General features: G+C 35.8%; 1 protein-coding gene across 4 annotated transcripts in view; it reads right to left on the reverse strand.

The window, feature by feature from the left end:
- The window catches only part of LOC117428391 (leucine-rich repeat and immunoglobulin-like domain-containing nogo receptor-interacting protein 1), a 558,576-nt gene that overhangs the window by 181,243 nt on the left and 355,087 nt on the right, over positions 1-22,246 (reverse strand). For 3 of the 4 annotated variants that reach the window (XM_058994911.1, XM_058994912.1, XM_058994913.1), the window contains exon 5: positions 939-1,020. The gene's annotated coding sequence lies outside the window, so the exon portion shown is untranslated. Of the gene's footprint in view, positions 1-938; positions 1,021-17,132; positions 17,242-22,246 lie in introns of those variants that run through there. The other variant, XM_058994916.1, reaches the window with a different exon arrangement.

The raw sequence follows: 22,246 nt of genomic DNA on the forward strand, positions 1-22,246 counted from the left end.
TCTTAACCTGCTGGGGACTTTTCTTATGAAATGCTAGTCCTCTGTGCATTTTCCAGTTATATCCCTTACTGTGTTTTGCTACACATTTCAGAAACTGAAAAACTTAGAAAAAAATACTAAATGCCTTAGTCATCAAATTTGAACCCTTTGTTCTATTGCCATATATACTTTCTGAAGAAATAGTAGGTTTAAGCTAGTATTTGCTTTGCTTTGTAGGAATTTCATCTAATACCCTTTCTTCAATGTCAGAACCATCATTATCTCTCAAGAAATCACTGTCAGTCAGCAAAGAACAGCTTAGAAACATGGTTTCAGTCCCTATGGGAGTATTTGTATTTTTGGTGAGTGTCTCTGTAAGACTTTATACAGCAAGTATTTAAAAAAATGCTTTTTCTCTAACCTCTTATATTTTTGACTGGTTTGTGAGAGATTCTTAAAATCAAACAACCAACAAAATACTGACAACTAACAAGGTGTTGCTCACCTTAAAGGCTCACAATAAGCAGTATCTTGTTACAAACTACAATGCTGTCTGAGATCAGGAGACCTAGCAATTACAAGTTTATTGAAGACAGATTCTACCAAACTCAGAAGAGGTATGCATATTGTTGTTACACAATAAATAAGAGCTTGATTTGGAAATGTGAAGAATGTAAAATACAGAAATAGTTCTGTAAATCTGATTCAATATGAAAATGGAGATTTTTAGTGAAAAAAAGTAATTTTTACAGAAAACAGTGGTCCTTCTAAACAAGTGCCTGAATATGATTATTTATATAACCTTGGTACCTTAGGCAAGGTCTGAATAGGTGTAACACAATCAAATTGCTAAGGATCAGTAGAATGTTTCTTCAAATAAGAAACCGTGCCTTAATACAGAATGGGCTGCAGACTCTTGGCAAGAACAAACAGCACTGCTGGAAAATAAATTAGCCTACCGGAGTCTGATGGTGGCAGGAAGCAGAGATCCTTGGCACTGATTGGTCCTTCCAGGTATCTTTTTTCCACTTCAATCATGCACTGCAAAAAGAGGTTCAATTATCAGTAAGCCATATTCATCATTGACCATTTTAGAATTGTCTTGAATGTGCCATGAACTATTTTCAAATTCTTGAGACTATAGTAAATTGGAAAGGTGAATATTATTTTTCAGTAATATTTTTCAGTATTTTTTATGTTAAACTCATAACCCCCCCCCCCCCATGTGTATTACATCACTATCAGTGTAGAGCCCCGCACATTGTTCTATTGGTCTTGTCCAGTGTTGAAGGTTTCTGTGATCTGGACCAGTGCAGCACATCTGTTGTTTTTGACGGTATACTACACATGTTGCAGCAGTCCCCTTTACAGCAACCTCGCAGGTCAGGAAGAATCATTCGATCTCTGTTACACTATGTTAATCATTATTTCAGATATATTATACTTTCTCTTCTTAGGTCATTTATCCTGGAGACATCCTGTCATTAACCCACCATCTGCTTTCTCTAATGACATTCTTTGCAGCAAGAGGCTTTAGAATTACCTGAATGTACGGTATTAAACCAAAGAGCTTTTGGTAACCTAATATGGTACCTGATACCATTTTTAAAATCAAAATGCTGTGTTGTTATGTGATGTATTGAATACATACTGATATTTCAAAGATTTTCTACTTTATATAAACCAGAACATGGCTGTGGATTGGACATTTTGAGACCCACTCAACCTAGAAATAAAATATACAAAGGTAATGCAGCATTTTCTAAAAAGTCCAGCATTTTCTTCAAGGTCGACAAAAAACAAGGTCAACACCATTTCTTCCATTTATGGTGCATATCTGAAAAGGTGTTAAGCAATTAACAAAAATTGTAGTCACGTATTTCTTTTCAGAAATGATGGCTTAAACAAAAGGACGAGCCTGAGTCCATCTTAGCGAGCCGTCAAGCCCTGCTTACAGGTTCAGATAGATAACTCACAGAAAATAAAATATATAAGTAAAGCCAAGCTGAAGCTTGCAACCCATATGCTAACTTGACATTTCCCATTGACCATTAATTACACACCCTTAGTTGAATAAACAGCATTGCCAGATCGAGAGCCATGATGTAGCTCAGCAAAAGGTCACTGAAATGTTTCATTCATTTCATATATCTATCCTGTCAAGCTGCCACCAGGCCTGTGCTTGGCAGAAACCCAACTTTTGCATCTGCACTCTGAAGGAAATAATCAGCATTATCCTATATCTATGCACATGAGACAAAGTTTTGGACGATAATCAGAACTGTTTCTCTAATTTCTGGTAATTATTCTTGTCAACATCAGGTACTGAATATCTTCTTGTTCTCTTCAGTGCTGAAAGAATAACAACTATAAGTAGGCATACAAGAATGTAGCATTCCTCTTACTCTTCTGTCCCTGCCATGCTCACTGCCATTTCCCATACGCAAATTACAAAAGGTCTGTACTAAAGTTGTGGATCAGCTGATCCTGGACTTGTTCCCTGTATTCTTTTGTTACAGTTGGTACTAAGATCTGGAGATGATCTGCAGATATATATATATTTATACAATAATAATAATTATATATATATATATATATATATATATATATATATATATATATATATATATATATATATATATATATATTTATATATATATATATATATATATATATATATATAATACTCATAATCAGCAATCTTGGAAGTAAGTGACTTTTGGTGTTTTAGGTAATCTTCTATGGAGTAGTATTCTGTCCTTCAGCTAATCTATTACTTTGATTTTTTTTTTATTATGGCAGTGTATAAAGATGATGGTTTCTATGATAACCCCAAGGTACCATATCAATCTCTCTGTATAATGCCTTCTATACAATACTCATCACTTCCTGTCTGAACAGAGAGAGAGAGAGAGAGAGAGAGAGAGAGAGAGAGAGAGAGAGAGAGAGAGAGAGCACAGTAGTGGCAAAATAACACAGAACACAATGACATTGACAAAAAGTAGTCATGAAAATGGCTAGACACACAATGAAATGAAAGCAGCTCTCCGCTGCAAGTTAGAGTTTGACTATTCAGACTGCTCAACATGGTCTGAATATCCACCGTCACCTTGTGACTTACCATTTTATCTATGTTCGGGTCATCCTGTTCAACAGAAATGACACTTCTTGAAGGCAGAACCTGGAATAACCTGACAGTTTTATCCATCTTAACAGAAGAGGATACAAGAAAGCTCCATTGTAAAGTTTGTATTAAGGAATATCATACTCCTGGGACCTAACCACATGAGCTGACACGTACTGTGTGCAGTCTGCTGCATTCATACACTATTCCAGGTCAGTAATCTTGTGGCCAACACTCTCACACTTTCAAGTTTATTAAAGGGTCAGATCGGTGATCATAAGCTATTGCTTTACATATTACAAAGTCAGTACTAAAAGAAAATAAATAAAAAAGAATATTTCTAACCTTATAAACAGATTTTATTTTTTTAAAATTATTTTCCCATGATAATATTACATTTTATGGATTTTGCTTCTACAGATTTCTTGAATTCCAACCAATTATTTTGTGAATAAAGGATGCACTGATTTATTAAACGACAAAAGTTTCTCAGAAAAAAAACAACATTATTTAATTGCTGATTACACTTACATTTTAAAACAGTCCTGGCAAAGAGCTGATTTGATGCATTTTTAACATCTTTTCCTCTGAATAAAGAGTAATAGTACAATTACACATAATTGGAAAAATTGTCATACTTTGTTATGAATACTTATTTGTACCTGCTACTTGGCATACCCCTAGTTACGTAGTGTGGTCTGCGGGCTCCCTTCAGGTGGTCCTTAGACAGGTTACGTAATTAAGGAAAGGAAGTGGCAGCATATGTTATAGATCCACAAACCGACAAAATTGTTAACAGCCCTATATTCATAGATATGCATTTTATTAAACACATGTATTTCTTTAAAAACTGTACACAATAAAGCTAATGGAAGTGCAAAACAATTGAGAATGGTTTTGTTAACTACAATTACTTTGACTATAGTGTTCATATAGGTAGATAGTCATCACTGAGATTTTTACTATCTGTAGAGTGACAAACAGATGGGTATACCTAAACGGGATGGCACACAATTTCAGCATGAAAATGTATTTCATATATGTTGCATTTTGAACTGCATAACCAAATAAACACAAGGCTGAGATTTCTTCAATGTGCATGTAGAAAATCAACAAAGAAAATCATGTGGTTTTTTTTTTCCATTCCTTCCAGCACTGTACTATTTGCAGCCACAGTAATAAATATTTAGATATTTTTGCTTATTATTTATCAGCATAAACCATAAACCCACATAGATGTACTGGATCTATAACTGTCTTGCACTAATACCTTATCTGTAAATGCAGAACTCCCCATATTTTATGGGGGGTATCTCAATTGTCTAACATCCACAGGCAATGAACATAGCGCATAGCCAACAGGGGGCACACTTTCACTGTTAACAAAGATCTTGGGGACCCCCAGGTTAAGTGTAAGTGATATGAGGTACTCTATCCACAAAGGGGTATGTACAGTTATATTTCCCACATTGGCGCCCAGCTTGAGACTCTATTTGTTTGGAACCCAAGGCAGAAATATGTACCTAAATACTCAACTGGTTAAAACATAGGAAGCAGCCAATCCATTCTGAGGGAAGTAATTTGCCACAGGGATCAGTGCTAGGACCCCTGCTCTTTCTTATCTACAGTACAGACATTACCTGTGGCTTAACCACAAGAACATGGAACATTAATGTATATTTGTTTCATGCTGGTAACAAAATGTGGGATTCAGGATTCACAAAATGCAGGATTTACATTTGGAAATATAATGCAGACAGGTCAGAGTGTGGGAGACACTAACAAAACCTTACAATGCCAGTTACATGAGTGCTGTGCCTGTAGAGATAAACATAAGCTGCCTAATATGATAGTTTTGATGATAATAATAAAAGGCTATGGCTCACATCTACCAAAGTCCCTGTCATGATCCACTAGTCTTGTCCAGCCATCGCCCTGTTGCCCTCCTGGGATATATCTCTAATGATCAATGAACACACTGCCACTCTTAATCTTGTAAACCCCTAACACCCACACACTGGGTCCCGGTTGCTGACAGGGTTCAGGATTAATCAAAGTGCTGCTACAATGACAGTAAAAGTAGTACATGCCAACCTCTATTAAAGGACTTGAGATAAAACAGTAGCTGTCCATGCAATACACAAAATCAGAAAGTACTATAGGTATGTACATGTGTATGTCATGTCATTTTATAATGGAATGTTTTTGTATGTACAACTAATTGTGTTTTATTGTTGAGGAATGACCAGATAAAGGTAAAAAGAAGGATAAAAGTGGGGACATGATTGGAAATCATCAGCTACATAAAAACCACCACATTCAACATCACATTTTGTCCATACTTACAAGTTTGAGCCATTCATGGTACTTAGAATACCGTCTAAGCTTGTCTGATTTCTATTTATTTATTTATTTATTTATTTATTTATTTATTTATTTTATTTTATTTTATTTAAAGATTAATTAATTTACCAAAAACACAAAACACCCCCTCTCCCGCCCCCACCCACTCACAGGGAAGAAAAGAGAAAGGGCAATACAATAACACAGGGATAGTAAAACTAAATCAGTGCCTTCCCAGCAACATAATCCATGCAATTAGCCATCAAAATAGAAAAAAGAGAAAAGAGAATCAAAGAAACCCCAAAAGAAAGAAATAAACAAAAATAAATAAATAAGTAAATAAATAAATTATATATACCTACATTGCATGAGGCATCAATTCACCCCGAATCCAAAAATATAAAGCAGGCACTCCATGTTTTATCAGATTCTGAAATAGTTTCTTGAGATCTCATTGCCAATCTTTCCAATGAAGCATATTCAGTCATTACATTTAGCCAATGTTTAAATGATATATTTATTTTATTTTTCCAATTTTGTAAGATTGCAAGGGAAAGAAGCAGACATTTTGACTCATAAACAGAGGGATTTAAGTCAGAGAGATCCCCAATAAACAGATGGCAGGAGAGACTGGGATGCTATAGCCCATAATCTGTGACAGTGTACTGACAATGATATGCCAAAATTGTTTAACAGGTTTACAAAACCAAAAGGTATGCATATGATTGTCAGCAACTTTGTCAGTGCATTGTTGACAGATTTAAAAAACATAGGTGATTTAAAACTAAGAATAAGAAGGGCCAGCCGACTCTGTCAAATGCCTTCTCTGCATCCAGTTAGGCTGCAACAGTAGGTGTTTTCACTTTTTTTGCTAAATGAATTAGATTAAACAGACGTCTGGTTTATCAGAGGAATGTTTGCCTTTAATGAATCCAGTCTGGTCAGGATGGATTAATTGTTGTGTTACTGATTCTAGTCTTGAAGCTAAAATTTTGCAAATTATTTTTAAGTCAACATTCAATAATGAAATAGGACAATAATTTGAGCATGATGATTGATATTTATCCTTTTTTTAATATTAGTGAGATAAGCGCAGTATTAATGTGTTGTGGAATTTGAAATGTAAATATATTATTAACCATTTAAAAAAAACAGGTGATAAAAAAGTCCAGAAGTGCTTATAACATTATATGGGAAATCCATCTAACCCTGAAGATTTCCCATTTTGCATGCTAAATATTGCTTGATGAAGTTCATCCAATGAGAATGGGGAGTCTAAAACATCTAAAAGTAGGGAGATCAATACTATTTAAAAAGGTTTTTATCTCTTCAGAGTTGCTCACATTTTCTGGTTTATACAGATTTGAGTAGAAAGATCTAAAAGTATTATTGATTTTTTGAGGGTTGGAAGTAATTTGACCGTTTTTATCTTTAATAACGGTTATAGACACAGTTTTTCCAAGCGATCATGCGACCAGACTTTTCAAAATGGGTTTGTCTTAACTTTGTTATCAAGAATTGTGTTTTCTCAGATATTGTATTATTCAGTTCATATTTAGCTTTCAGAAGATTATTGTAGTTTTCATTAGTTGCAGTGGTAGCAAACAGTTCAAGTTCTTTAACCTGCTTTTCCATTTCCACATCTTTTTGCTCCTTTTTCTTTCTTACATAAGATGTATACGATATTATTTTACCTCTAAGAACTGCTTTAGCAGTCTCCCCGAGAATGCAGGGTGAACATTCCGACGTGTCATTAAATTCCAGAAACTTTTCCACTTCTAATGGAAGAAAGAATTAAATTCCTCAATTACTAATTGAAAACTAATTGGGGCGTGGTCCAAGATCATAATAGGGTGAATTGTGGTGTTTAGGTTTAAAAATCAATGCGAGAGAAAGTTCTGTATACAGCTGATAAGTAAGTATATTCTCTATTGGAAGGGTTATGAAGGCGCCAGATGTCACTGAAACCTTGTTCTTTCATATATTTGTTAATCACTTCCACAGCCAATGGAATTTTTATAACTTTTGGTGTGCTCGATCTATCCAAATAAGGGTCAAGTGTGGTGTTAAAGTCTCCTCCTATAATTGTCATAGCCTTGGGGAAATTTTCTAATTCAGAGAAAGACAGAGTGAAAAAACTGAGAACAGTCTTCGTTTGGACCTTACAGGTTAACTATTGTAATATATTCAGAATTATAATAAATCGACCACCTTGATCAACTCTGGATGAAAGAAGTTTTATTTAAAAGAATTGCTAGGCTCCTGTGTTTGCTGTTAAAGGATGCAGTGAAGACATGAGGGATCCATTTGTTCTTAAGTTTCTGATGTTCTGTCTATGTTAATGAGTTTCTTGCAATAAACAAATATCGGCTTTTAATTTATTTATGGTATTTATGATCCTAGTTCTTTTAATAGGTGAATTGATGCCTCGTACATTCCAGGAATGTTATCGGGCAGGTCATTATTAACTATTAAGTAAATGCCTTTAGTTTTTCTCTATACATTAAGCTAATAATTACAACAAATCTATCTAAACATACATAGAATGTCTTCCATCCCAGTTGTTACTGCAATTATCAATGTTGGCCAGTAATCTGTTCTCACATTCCCTATTTTCATAGATACCCAATATTTTAATAAGCATAACAATAGAAACATAAACAATGACATCAAATAAGTAGACAGACACATAAAAAATGAACACTGACACAGACAGTAACACAGAAGAAAAAATAAACAGAATAGACAACATATAAAAAACAGGATCGAGCCAAGTGCTTCTGTCACTTAGCATTTTTTTATGACAACGAAGAGCAAGTAGAAATTGAAAACTTATCTGGTTTCTAGTAGCTGATTGGTCTCAGAACTGTGAAGTTGGACCTTGATTCTGCTTCAACAACATGACTGAGAAGCCCATTCCATCCCCTCACCACTCTCTGTGTGAAGAAGTGCCTTAGGCTCCATCCACATTCTCACATGTTTTAGGGATAGGAAATTAACCCCATCCCTGCCAACCACCACCAAAACAAACAATGCACTATTTACAAGCAGGGCAGGGCCCTGCCACATAATACTAGTGTTTTAATTCAAAATAAGTGGGTGCACATATCACAGTGGTGTATAAACAATGGATGCAAACATAGTACACATAGTTTGAAGTGGTAAATTGTGAACGTCATGCAGTAATGCTACATTTCCAGCAGGGTCGTGTGATGCATTTTAACCAATCACGGTTTGTGATCTTTCCCTTCCATTGCATAATACCAGACTTTGAAATGCCAATGATAGTAAGACATACATACAATGTCCAGCTAAGAGCACTCAGAATAATCCAAGGGCTAGAAAGAATGAGGAACCTGAATCTACTAAACCTAGAAAAAAGGAATGGATAGGGGAGACTTTATTTAAGATTTGAAAATATTAAAAGGTGTGGAAAATACCCTAGCCAGTACTGCACAGAGACCAGGACTGGAGGAAACAGTTAAAAATTGTGTGGAAACAAACTGATGGGCAGCCAAAGGTAAGACTGCTCTTTTTTACATAAGGAATGACAAGGGTATGGATCAGGCCATAATGTTATTGCTGAATCCTTAGGGTCCTTTAGAAACCAACTTTCAACACCTGTTATAATACACTAGGCCTGTCCAGCTGTCCTCCTGTTGCTCTTTTATCTAATGATCACTGAACGCACCACCACTCTTCACCTACTGAACCACATTGACACCCACTCATTGGTGCCAAGATTTCAGACAGGGTTCAGCCCTAATCAGACTGCAGTTACAACAACTGTACAAGTGGTCGATGTCACCCTTCATTAAATGACTTGTGCGAGCATCTGTGTAAAGCCGAGCATTCAGGGGGAAACGTTTCTTACATGTTTTCAGGATACATGCAGTTCAGAAGAAACCATTAATATTGAAGTGATACAGCTATGATAATGTCATATAGAAATGATGGCTCTGCTTACAAGTCAATACAATTATTGATTTTATCAGTTGTCATGGTTAATGATTTACAAGCTCAAACATGATCTCCTAATTGCCCAAAATGTTTCTGAAACCCATTCTACTCAAGAAAACACAAGGACATGTTGTTTTTTGGGATATGTTTTCATGCGTATGCTTGTGTAATTATCTCATATTAAAAACAATCTACAAGTAAAGGCCTCTCCATTTTAGAATTGTCCATCTGGCTGCAGAAAAAAAGAGCTACAAGTTGGTTATTTATATAGATAAACACAAGCTCCTACAGTAGACAACCCAAGTAAGACAGCATTTTTGTTTCAAATGATGCAACAATAACAGCTTCATCTATAATTGTAAATATTCAATCATAAGATATTTAGTAATATATTACATGTTTCCCTTTAGTAATACTGAAGGTTTGTTCTCTGTAATGGGCCAGACCTCCTAATGAAACATTATTGACTACAATATTGTAGGTTATAGCAAAAGATGTAGGGGGGTTGTTTGTTAAAGCAGTGCTAACCACTTGGTTTTAAAATGTTTTTCTTGCGCAGCTTTATCGGTGGTCCCCTTTTCATTGATGTTAATCTATTGAATTGCTGCTTCCATTTGTAAAAAGCTGAAACTGAAAACACTAGGAAAAAGATAGATACCGTATATACAGTGGCTCTCAAAAGTATTCTCCCCCCTTGGACTTTTCCACATTTTATTGTGTTACAACATGGAATCAAAATGGATTTAATGAGTTTTTGCCACTGATCAACTCAAAAAAGTCCATAATGTCAAAGTGAAAAATACAATCTACACATTGTTCTAAATTAATTACAAATATAAAACAGAAAATAATTGATTGCATAAGTATTCACCCCCTTTACTATGACACACCTAAATAAGCTCTGGTGCAACCAATTGTCTTTAGAAGTCACATAATTAGTTGAATGGAGTCCACCTGTGTGCAATTAAGGTGTTTCACATGATTCCAGGTTAAATACACCTGTCTCTGGGAGGTCCCACAGTTGGTACATTTCCTAACAAAAACTACATCATGAAGACGAAGGAACATTCAAAGCAAATCCGGAATAAGGTTCTTCAAAAGCACCAATCAGGGGTAGGATATAAGAACATTTCCGAGGCATTGAATATCCCCCAGAGCACAGTAAAGTCAATTATTAAGAAATGGAGAGAATATGGCACAACTGTGAATCTGTCTAGAACAGGCCGTCCTCAAAAACTGAGTATCCGGGCGAGAAGGGCACTAGTCAGGGAGGCCACCAAGAAGCCTATGGCAACTCTAAAGGAGTTACAGTCTTCCACGGCTGAGCTGGGAGACAATGTGCATACAGCAACAATAGCCCGGGTGCTTCACAAAACAGCTCTTTTGATATGTATTTTGTTATTCTGAAGAAACTGACCTTCTGTAAGTTTGAGGATTTATGTACTGTAAACCCCCTAAAGATATTGTTTAAAAATGTAATGGCACAGCATTTGACAAATCTCTTGGAGCCTATCTATCGGACTATAGATGAAAGGATGTTAGATTCAGTTATCGGACACTTCCCAAAATAAAATCAGATTTGGCAAAGGTTATTTTGCTTTCACAGCAATTGTTAACTATTTGTTTATGCTTTATGTTGTCACTGTTGCTGCAGCTGCTGTATATAAAACATGTCTCATGTCTGCCCTGGAGAGAACATCCTCTTTATGCTAATAGAGGTACAATCAATACCCAATTTCATAATCATTGGACAAGTTATAATCAACAATAATCAGCATCTTCAAAATCAACGTACAAGTTTAGACTTTTTATAAATACAAATGAAAACATGCATGTGCATATTATTATACATGTATGCATTGAGAACAAAATATTCTGCCATTTCTTATCACAAAACAAATACAAATGGAAGAGCACTTGTTTTTGGGTAACTGGCTACTTGAGACACCAAGTAGTTAACCAGGGAGATTGAGGCTGGCAAAATAATGGCCATCAATATTTAATTCATAAATGATTGCATGTCCACCTCATAATTATTGTTTTAGTTGGGTACCTGTAATTGTTATGTACCCTATATTAAAGTTAACCAGAATTTCTTGTGTTGGCACCCCATTCTTTTAAAGATAGTGCTACAGGCTCTTTTATAACTTCCAACTGAACATGATCTTGATATTGTCTCAACTGAATGACAGCACACAACATCAAGACCATTGCTTGTAGCCTGGAGGCATCCTATTTTCTGTGGACTGCTTTACTGACCAGTAGGAAGTTCAACCACAGAATCAGGTCTGCTTCAGGATGGAGCTATGATAGACTGAAACAATTGAATCTATGTAGCCTGGAACAAAGACAATAAAGGAGGCATGATTGAAATCTTAAAAGGAGTTGATATACTTAACCCTAACCATTACTTTAAGTGCAGCACAGAAACCAGGAGCAGCCTTACATTTTAACTGTAATTTTATTTTGAACTACTGTCCAAAAACGAGGTCTTACAATAAAAACAAAAACAACAATTATTCTTATTCTCTTTATTGACCAAAAACTATATGGCTGTGAAGCAAATAAACACAGAAACATTTTTTTTATTCCAATGCTGCAGATATAATATACTTAACAATTGGCCTGTATGCACAGACTATATCTTTATAAAGAAACATTGAAACTGCATTCCTTATTGGGTGCCTTGCTATAATTTTAAGCTCCACAGTGCTGTCACCGCATCCTTAAAATGAGCACAACAATGTTTCATTTCCAGTTTAAAATATTTTCAGTTGTTTATAACCAATGCATTTAAAAGTAGAACCACATTTTTTCAGTTTACTACATGAATTAAAAAGTCATCACATTTATAATTCAATTTCATTTTTTTCGTAATCACATTTTACATCTATTCTTTCGTATTGAAATAATTTTTTGCCTGAGCTCTCATCCGCCTTTGATAAATATAAACCTGCTCACGCACTGGTACTCTTAAAGGGTAATTGAATTTTGTTTGCACCAGATATAGAGTAATGAGGAGTTTAATTTAATGATCATGGTGGTTATCTGTAATTAAAGATGCTACAGTGCCACTGCAGCTCAAACCAACTCACCCCCTCCCAAATGTCATTTTCAATAGTAACTTTAGGCAGAATCGAATTACAAAGTAGCATTTGAAAATCTAAAGGCAGAGTAGGTACTTCAACTTTTAAATCATTATTTTGACCATATAGTGCTTCCCCTAGATTAAAAAAAATGATATCTAAAATATCATCCTCAGAAATACTAAAATGGTCTTATATTAATTTTCAACAATTTACTTTTTTCTCTTGACGAAGTGACCTGTTTTTTTTTTTTGTTTTTTTTTTTGTAGCACTGCTCAGCTGGCCAGGTTTATTTACATTTCTTTGAAATTCTTCCATTACAATCACCTGGTTATAACGGGCCACCACTTGGCCTGGTATATCTTCTCACAAGTTACAGAACTCAAAAAACACAAACACTTTCAAAACCAAAAAACGAAATAAAAGGTTGCCTTCAACTGGTTGCCTCTAATGAGTCTTGCAGTAGGAAAACTATTACTAACTCAAGCCTTTACATATACCTTGACTTGACAACCCGGTAAGATCTCTCTATCTTTACACAATAATGAATGGCCATCACCGACGCTCGGCTGCACACAGTAAAGCAGTGTCGATTCACAGTGTTGCTCAGCTTCTCTGTGCTGACCTGGTAATGAATACACTCTTTAGTCATCTGTACAGGTGGGACGTTCCAGGGAATTCTAGAATCACACTCTGCATTCCTTGCATTTTTACGTTGCCTGTCCACTTGGGTTCCACCAGAGAGCGCTCAGCTGTCTTCAATATGCTAGGGAGTCAGCTCCAGTTTCTCCCTTCCATTAATGAAATTGTATTTTCATTCCAAGCAAGGGACAGGGTCACAGCACCTGTCATAGGCACTAGACATATTTAGACAGTATCCATAGTTTTATATACTATAGAGTACAACGTGAACCCTTTCTGAAATGTCAGCAGAATTTCTGCCTCTTATATATGAGCCACAGGTTATATATAAGGTGCACAGTATACCTGGATTGTAGTATTCTGGCTAGTATATTGTCTTTTTTTGCTAGGGTAGTATACAAGAAATGTACATTGTCCAGTCCAGCATGTTATACATAGGGTAATACACCTTTTCGCTGATAAATGTGTACTTGAAAGAAAGATGGGGAAACATGATAAAGCTTTAGGTTCATTTTTAGGGGAAACCCTGAACAAAGATTTTTATTTACTTTCTGATGAAATTGTTATGGCAATGTTACTATTTCTCATAATCGAAACACCAACAAAAGTTCTAAATATCAATAAGGATGGCTAAAAAAGATGTTTATATTTCAGTCATAACAGGCCTCCAGTCTTGAATGAACTCCTATGTTTTTTTTTTAATTCATGATAAACAAACATCTTCAGAGTGCTTAAGAGAAGTTTGATTATATTGCTTAGTGGACTGGTTCTAGTTTTGCAAAATTAACAGGCATTTCACCTCTTTAAAAAAAGGGTTAATTAAAGACTGGAAAAAACAAATATGTCCTAAAAGGTCCTCGTTTTCACTTCCACGGATTAAGCTGTGCTTCTTTGTGGTAAGCATATACTGCACCTTCATATCACTTCATTTTCTTGACATATTCCACTCAGTTTGTAGTGGTTTGAGATAATTCCTTTTTAAATATGATCTAATAAGGCAATTACAGCTTTTAATAGCATTGTTATATGTACTTGGAACTTAGGAGAGAGCATTATCTGCACTCGTGGGGTAGTATTGATATTGGCAGCAGAAATTTCTCATTAATTAACTTTGAAGCTCTCCATTGATTCCCAATTACTGTAAGTCCATAAATATTTGAGACCAGAATCAGACCCATAAGACAGTTTTCATTCCTGAAATGTTGGTGTCTTGTTGTACTAGTAGTTGTACATTATCCTAATCATCGGTACTAGTTTTGTGGCTTTGTTAAATGAAATAACTTTATATTTGCAGTGCATATGTTTTACCTAGGAATACACGTACTGCAAGGGGCTGAAAAGTGGAATTGAAAAAAAAAAAAAAATAATATACCAAAATGTAACATCTATTGACAGCAAAAAAAGCCAATTCAGAAAGCACATTATTTCATTCATGTGCATCCCAAGATATGCATAATATTTTGTCATACTGCAACTGTTTTCTGATGCAAACATGACAAAACAGACATTTTATACATGACCTTTTACACGAGGCTAACTGTAAAATCATTACAACGTTAAAATGTATACTGGTATGTGTCACGTTCAAAGTGCCCAATTTGAGCACACACCTTCCCCTTGATGTTGGATAGGCCACATTCTGCCCTGGCTTTACTTTGCTTTGTGTGTCAGCTTGACAGCTGCTGTCAGGCCTGAGACCTGAATCACTTGGATCAGGACAGGATGAGGAGCGGGGTTCCTTTTGACCCAGGACACAGCGGCCAGAAGAACTTCTGATCAATAAAAAACAATGCCAACTCGCCTGGATTGCAATTGTAAATGGAATTTGATATCAGTACCCAACACGTTTCCAAAAATCAAATGATAAATAGTCGCAAACAACTGTGGTTTCACAGTAACATTCTGCACACTCTATATGTTTTCTGTAAGAAATTCTGCATAAAAAAGTGCAAAAATGAAATCCAATTACCAAATTAACAATCAATTGAATCTCGTTATCGAAACATTTTTTACACTTAAAACATTTCTTCCTAATTGATACTTGTATTTGTTTTTTGCGCTTTTTAGTTACGTTTTAAACGTTGTCATATTGTGGGAATGTTGTCTTGAGTTCATTAGAGTTTGAGTTTGAAGTACCACTTACACAGACAAAAGTGTATGTTGTACTGTAAGTGAAGATAGTAGATATTCTAGATGTAGAACATGAAAATAGCTTTAGAAAAATAAAAAAAGTTAAAAAAAAACCAAAGGAATGTGAACCGGGAACTGGAAGTATTGATCGTTTTGCCCAACCTAAAACAGATGAAGACCTAACTATCACTGCCAGCGATTGGTTTGAGTCCTAACGCAGACTTCAAGTTGTGACAAACTGAAGCAAGCCCAGGTTTGAGCTTAGCTAGGCTAAATACAAAAATGCTAAGCAACAGTAATTTAACTTAACATGAGCTTGAAAACAAACAAACTATCAAAGTTATTGCATTGTCCACTTTTCATCTGAAACACCCACATAGAATATAAACATTTTGTTCAAACTGATTATTTACTGTATATCCACATACATAATTTTCCAATAGCACTAATTTAGAGACTAATTGACTATTTAGAGCTATACAATAAAGAAGTTAAATATAATTAAGGTACATCAGCAGGACCTAATTTTGGAGGAAGGAAAGAAAACAATCACACAGTTTGCTTCTATATATATATATATATATATATATATATATATATATATATATATATCCTCAGAAAGTAATGAGTTCAGTGTTGGAATTAAATTCTGCCGAATTAGCCTTTGCCTCAAATGTAATCAACTATCACACAAGCCAAGATTGGAGTAGACATGATGAGGAAAAGTTTAAGTAGAATAATTGACTTGATTTTAACCTTTAAAGGCATTCACCAAATGGCTACAGTAAAAAGGGCATTTGTAATTCAGTTTCAATGCAACACAATATCAAGAGATAAGGAGATAATGTGTATAAAAGCTTTCTGTTTTACGGAAGAATTTCTCTATTTTAATGACAAAGGCATGTTCCATATTAAAAATAAACTAGAATTGCATGTTTGCAGGAGTTAGGGTGGATTTAAAAGCCCATTCAGTTTCAGAATCAAATGGTGAATTTGGAATACTGTTATTCAAGCTTGTGCCTGATGTTATATAAAATATATTTGCATTTCACCTGTACCGACTGGAAGCCTGACAGAGTTCTCTCTGTTTTCAGAAGCGTAGACGCAATAGATCCATTTCTCTTTTCTAATATTAGCTGAGGTTTTCAAGCGACTCGTACATTATCAGCTAATGACATGTTTGTTGAAATACACCATTTCAACTGTTCAGGCTGGGCCCTGTTCAAGACAGTTTGCAAATGGCTGCTCAACATGAGTTCATTAATGCATGTGCTGGATCATAACAATCTGCACAAATCTATATTTGAGGATGTCGTGGATGAACACCTACTGTTTATAAGTTTAACCTTATAAAGAGAATGATTTCATATCTAGCATAACCCATTTGCTGTATAACATTATAATTATATTATGTGTTATATTAAACGCATTAATTTTGTAAAAGCACAATGTTTTATTATTGTTTACAGACTGGGTGGGGTTAAAATGCCTCATTTAGATAAAATCATGAGAATGCGTGGTCAACAGCGAGTGCGTGTTGATAAACTGGCTGTTGACCACGCATATGATAAAACCTGTGCCGAATGTTGTTGAGGGGCAAATTAGGTAATTGATAGCCAGTTGACCCTTCGGCCACAATATAAGACCTACAGCTTTGGCTGAACGGAGGAGAGTGTTCAGGAGAGGAGAACGGGAGTAGAGAGAGGAGGCAAAAGAAGAAAACTAAAGAAACAATTGCTATGCGTGCTGGTTCAACACCAGCACAATACTTGTTTTAGTTATTATTTGTTTGTCTATTTGTTTTGCCAATGTGCCTTTTTGCTTTTCTTTTGTTAAATCTTTTTATTTATAAAGCATTGCATTCATACCCCAGAGCTGTCTGTGTGTGCTACTTCTTCCGGGTCTGACGTCATCACAAGCCAACTTGTCACAACAAGACAGTGCATTTCTCAGAATACTGCATCCCCGGTCTTGCCTGAAAAGAGAATTCCCAGTTCAGGTAATACTGATCAATTATCTTGTAACTGTTAAAGCTAGATGACTAATATATAGAGAAATATTTAGTATAAACTGTGTTGTTTTTGTATTGTCAGAAACTGTGGATGCTGTTGTTTTAATAAAATGTAATTGCTTATTAATATTTACCATTGTTCATGACTTGTCATTGATAATTAATAATTCATATTAAATAATTATTAATTCATAATACAAGGCAAAGGATAATTGATATCGGCTAATTATAAATAATACCACAACCCTACAATCTGGTCCATGGATAGAGCTCTGTTATGGTATGTGAAGTTGCTTTGCAGACCCACAGACATCATGTCATGGAGTACATGTTCTCTGTGATTGTACCCATGTGACCTAACTGGTTCACAGGGAGTTGTATTGTATACCCATGGACCTCAGGTTCTTTAAAGCCTTTTCTGAGACCAACACCACTTTAAACACTTAGAAGTTCCCCATAGTAAAAGGCATAATAAAGTGTATTATACAATGGCAAGAAACATTCCTGAGCTCTGATTGGTCAGCCTTGTACTTGACCCGTGATGTTTTCCCAGCATAACATCACAGATCTAGTACCGGCAACCTCCTCACTGAAAACCTACACAGACATATTATCAATCCGCTGCAACTGCCATAACACAGAATAAATTACACAATTCCTGAAGTGAATTTGACCTTAAACAACATGACAACTGTAGAAACCTTGTTTGGCAAGCCTTCAAACACACAGCAGCCAGGAGACCAGACAGCACGTCTCAATTAGAGAAGAAAAAACATTAAAAAAAAGACACTTGGAGATTGACTCTGAGGGACTAGACAAGATAAAATCTGGCAAAAAAGAAGCATCCATAAAACGACAAACCAACTGGACAGTCAAAGTTTTTTATGACTGGGTGAGTGAGAGTAACACAAATATAGACTTGAAAACTGTCACGATAGAACACCTTAATACAGTTCTATGACAATTTTATGCCTCTGTCAGAAATAGCTCTGGAGAGCCGTATGGCATAAGCAGTTACGTGAGGCTCAGAGCGGGATTTAAAAGACACTGAAATGAACTGCCCCTGAGTCATAACATTCATATACTGTCAAATGCAGAGTTCAACTCTGCCAACAATGTGTTCACAGCGTACATAAAAAAAAACAACCTGAGAAGTCCTATTGTTATTAACTCAATTTAAACAGAAAAAACACTTTAGTATATCTATTAGAACGTCATAGTTAGTACTTTACTACAGTTGTAAATGGAAAACAGGAACTATTTTATGTGGCAGAATTTTATTTCCACATTTGTCTGATTAAAATCACTTTTAAACAAATGAAATATGCTATTTGCTATTTTTTACAGTGCTAGCCATTGTATAATAGGAGTAATGCACCAGGTTGTGTGTTGTGCTGGGATAACATCACTTCTTGGGTGCGGCCGCGTGCCCAGTCACCCAAGTCATGATGTTATCCCAGCACAACACACGCCCTGTCGTGCATTATTCCTTTAATAAAACATAGTGGAAACATGGTACAACATAAATAAGCACAGGTAAAGCTACAATACACGTCACAGTATGCTAAAGAAAATTAAAAAGCATGACAAACCATGGTAAACTATGGTAAATGCGCAGTATAACCTTGGGAAATGCATGAGTAAAGGGAACAATTCTGGACCTGATAGCTTCAAAGCGCCCCCGTCACCAAAATACCCCATGAACAAACCCATGAAATTTAGAAACACATACAGTAACGTGCCGACTAATAGTGTCCCATCCTCACAGCCCTGGGGAAGACACACTAAACCTCAAAAACAGTCTGGTGCCCATTTACAAAACATCAGAAGTGGTGACATATTTAACCTTGAACAGAGGGCTTGATTAGGATGAGTTAAGCATTTAATAACATTAGTCTGGGATTATGGAGAGTTTACAATTCAGTTATTGAAAAACACTGAGTTAGATGCAGTGTGGACCTTCCGTTCATCACTGCACAGTAGTACAAACATGTTTATCTCGAGGATACTCATTGCTTGTTTACATTTTACAGACATTTGAATACACAGGTGCCCAGTTACTTGTTCAACCTTTTGGACTTATATAACATCAGGCACAAGCTTCAATAACAGTATTCCAAATTACTCCATTTCACCATTTGATACAACAATTCTGAAACAGAATGGGCTTTAAATCCGCCCTAACTTCTGCAATTCCATTTTTTTTTAAATATGGAACATGCCTTTGTCATTAAAATAGAGAAATTCTTCTGTAAAAGAGAAAGCTTTATACAAAGTACAAGCCCTTAGCTGACTGTGTTCCAAGTAAATCATCGGAATTACAAAAAAAAAAAAAAAACGCTGTGAAGACAAGTTACAGACACATTATCCTAGGCAGCACATGCTTTTTTAGGCTTGCCTTGTGAGTTGGAGGGATTATTTGTACTTGCATAACTTCTGATAACATTTGATTTATTTCCTGTTTAATATCCATATCTGTATCAATATATAAGGCATTTCTGCTAATCCTAATTCTGTGATATTTTAGAATATCAGTAATAAAATGATGGAGTCATGTTATTACTAAAAGACATACTATAGAAATTCCTTCAATTGTCCTGTTTTTTAATTATCTTCATTAAAAAAACACAACACAAAACACCCATCTCTGATACAGAATGCAATACCCAAGTATACAGCACATCTCATATGTTACACACAAATTCTGTATTGCAGTACATTGTGAAAATGATGGTGCAATATTGTATGCATTTATTTTTTAATGCTCTGTCTGTGTTAAGCACAAGGTGCTAAGATGGAGTGAGTTGTGTCATGAAACATGTAATTTTAATCAAGCTATATCAGAATCTGAAGCCATTGTAAGTTTTCTGTAATAAGACCAATCTGATTCTCAGTTGTACAGTTAGAGGCCATTGAAGGGCATGGTGGTCAAAGCCCCACATTGAAACTATAATGATTTATGACATTTGACGCATTGTAACTGATATCGCTATGAGTCACGTAAAATTAAAGCAATATAGAAATATCTTAGACCAAGTGTAGGTTCATTTTCTAGGAGATTGATTTGGGTGGCTCATGGGCAATTGTCAGTTTCTGTACCAATCCACTCCTTGGATATCCTTTGTGAACAAGATGGCTTGGTGGTGACATCAGACCAGGAAATGGACACACACAGGAATGCGAGGTGGATCGCTGATGCACAGATTTATTTCAAAATAAATAGTTTTAACAAAACAAAACACTTAACAAAAAGCAAGCAAGCAGATATAAAATGCGAAAAACAAAATCAAGTAACATGCTGGTTCATAGCCAGCATGAGTAGCAATTGTTTGTTATATTTACTCACGTCTCTGCTCTTACTCCCTGAACACCCAACCCTGATGAGCGGCTGATCCACTCTTTTATACAGCTGTGCCTGTACATTCTGCACGTGAAGTGATTTGGCAGGGAAGGCAACTAACCGTTCCCTGCCGACCTAAAACACTGGTGCAAAATAACACACATTTAAAAAATAATATCACAAACACAAAATATGCACATTATATCTTTAAATAATGTTTTGCTAGCACGGTACGCCAAACTGTCATTTAGAAATATCTCAAAATAACTTCCCGTTCATTTAGAGATATCTCTAAACAATTATAAAAATATCTTGAAATAACTTCCTGTTCATTTAGAGATATCTTGAAATTACTTCCTGTGAAAATGCTTTATGTTTTGAATGGACTTCCTGTCCATTTAGAGATATCTCGAAATGAACAGGAAGTTATTTAGAGATATCTCTAAATTATTTAGATATCTGTAAATTACTAGGAATATATTTCAAGATATCTGTAAATGATTTTGAGATATATGTAAATGATTTAGAGATATCTTTAAATGAATAGGAAGTTATTTTGAGGTGATGTGAAACAAGTTGATCTGGTTACAGTCTAAGCACAGTGATAGGAAAGAAGATGCTTTGGACAATGAAACATTGCCTGGAGCCTTTCTGGTTTGTAACACAACCTCACATCACACAGCCAATACAAGACCTCAGGGGTCTAATGACGTGTTAATCTGCACCAGGAAACCTGTAAAACTCAATCTTGTTTCATTCCAATATCAAAACTGGGGCTGCTGCCAGTTCCATCTGCACTCAACAATCTGCAACAGGCCCTCTGTTTGTATCATGCTTTTGTATAACAGCCACTTATAAATGAATTCATCAACCTCTTCATTTCCCTGATAGTGTAATACATTCACAGTGCTCTGTTTGTTTTGCCAAATTTTGGGGATTGGGGAAACAATTGGCATTCCTCCTCTAGAATCCCTCTCTTCTTAGTGGACGCTCATTAGGTAACTTCAGAGTGACTCCACTGGTGAAACTTCTTTTAGTATGTATTTCAGTACAGAGAATCCACAATCTGGATGATTTTAATTGAACATACGATTTAATGATAATGAATTTGGTCAGAGACCGTGTCCATGGGTGCTGACAGCTATCTGCAATGTTGGCTGGCTAGCGAAAATACGATGACATCATATAGTCTAGTGCCGCAGATAGGAAGTGGCTCACAGGGCCACCTCTCCCCAAAACACAAGACTGCCAAACCATGACTGGAAAAAAGAAAATGATGAATGGTTAATGCAACAACTGCAGTGGCGCAATGCCACCTACCCCCAAAAATAGGAAAGGGATGAATGAAAAGTAAGCAGCTGAAACACGAGCCCGCCCCCGCGCATGAAATGCAGTGTGGGAGAACCCGGCCTGTCCGGCCTGCCATGCACCCTGCAGAAACTAAATACAAACCGCTCGGCACTCAGGTAAGGAAAAAAACTTTTTTCACTGGTAGGGGGAAACCTTAGGGAATCCATGGCTGAGGGTAGCCCTTCCTCCAGGCTCTAAAGATGTCCATCTCCTTGTTTGGCCTCGCTTCGCATGACTGAGAGGCTAAACAAAAAGAGCGCCATGAATGCAAGCCATACAGA

This window comes from Acipenser ruthenus, chromosome 21 (assembly GCF_902713425.1).
Source record: "Acipenser ruthenus chromosome 21, fAciRut3.2 maternal haplotype, whole genome shotgun sequence".
In the NCBI taxonomy this organism is placed as follows: domain Eukaryota; kingdom Metazoa; phylum Chordata; class Actinopteri; order Acipenseriformes; family Acipenseridae; genus Acipenser; species Acipenser ruthenus.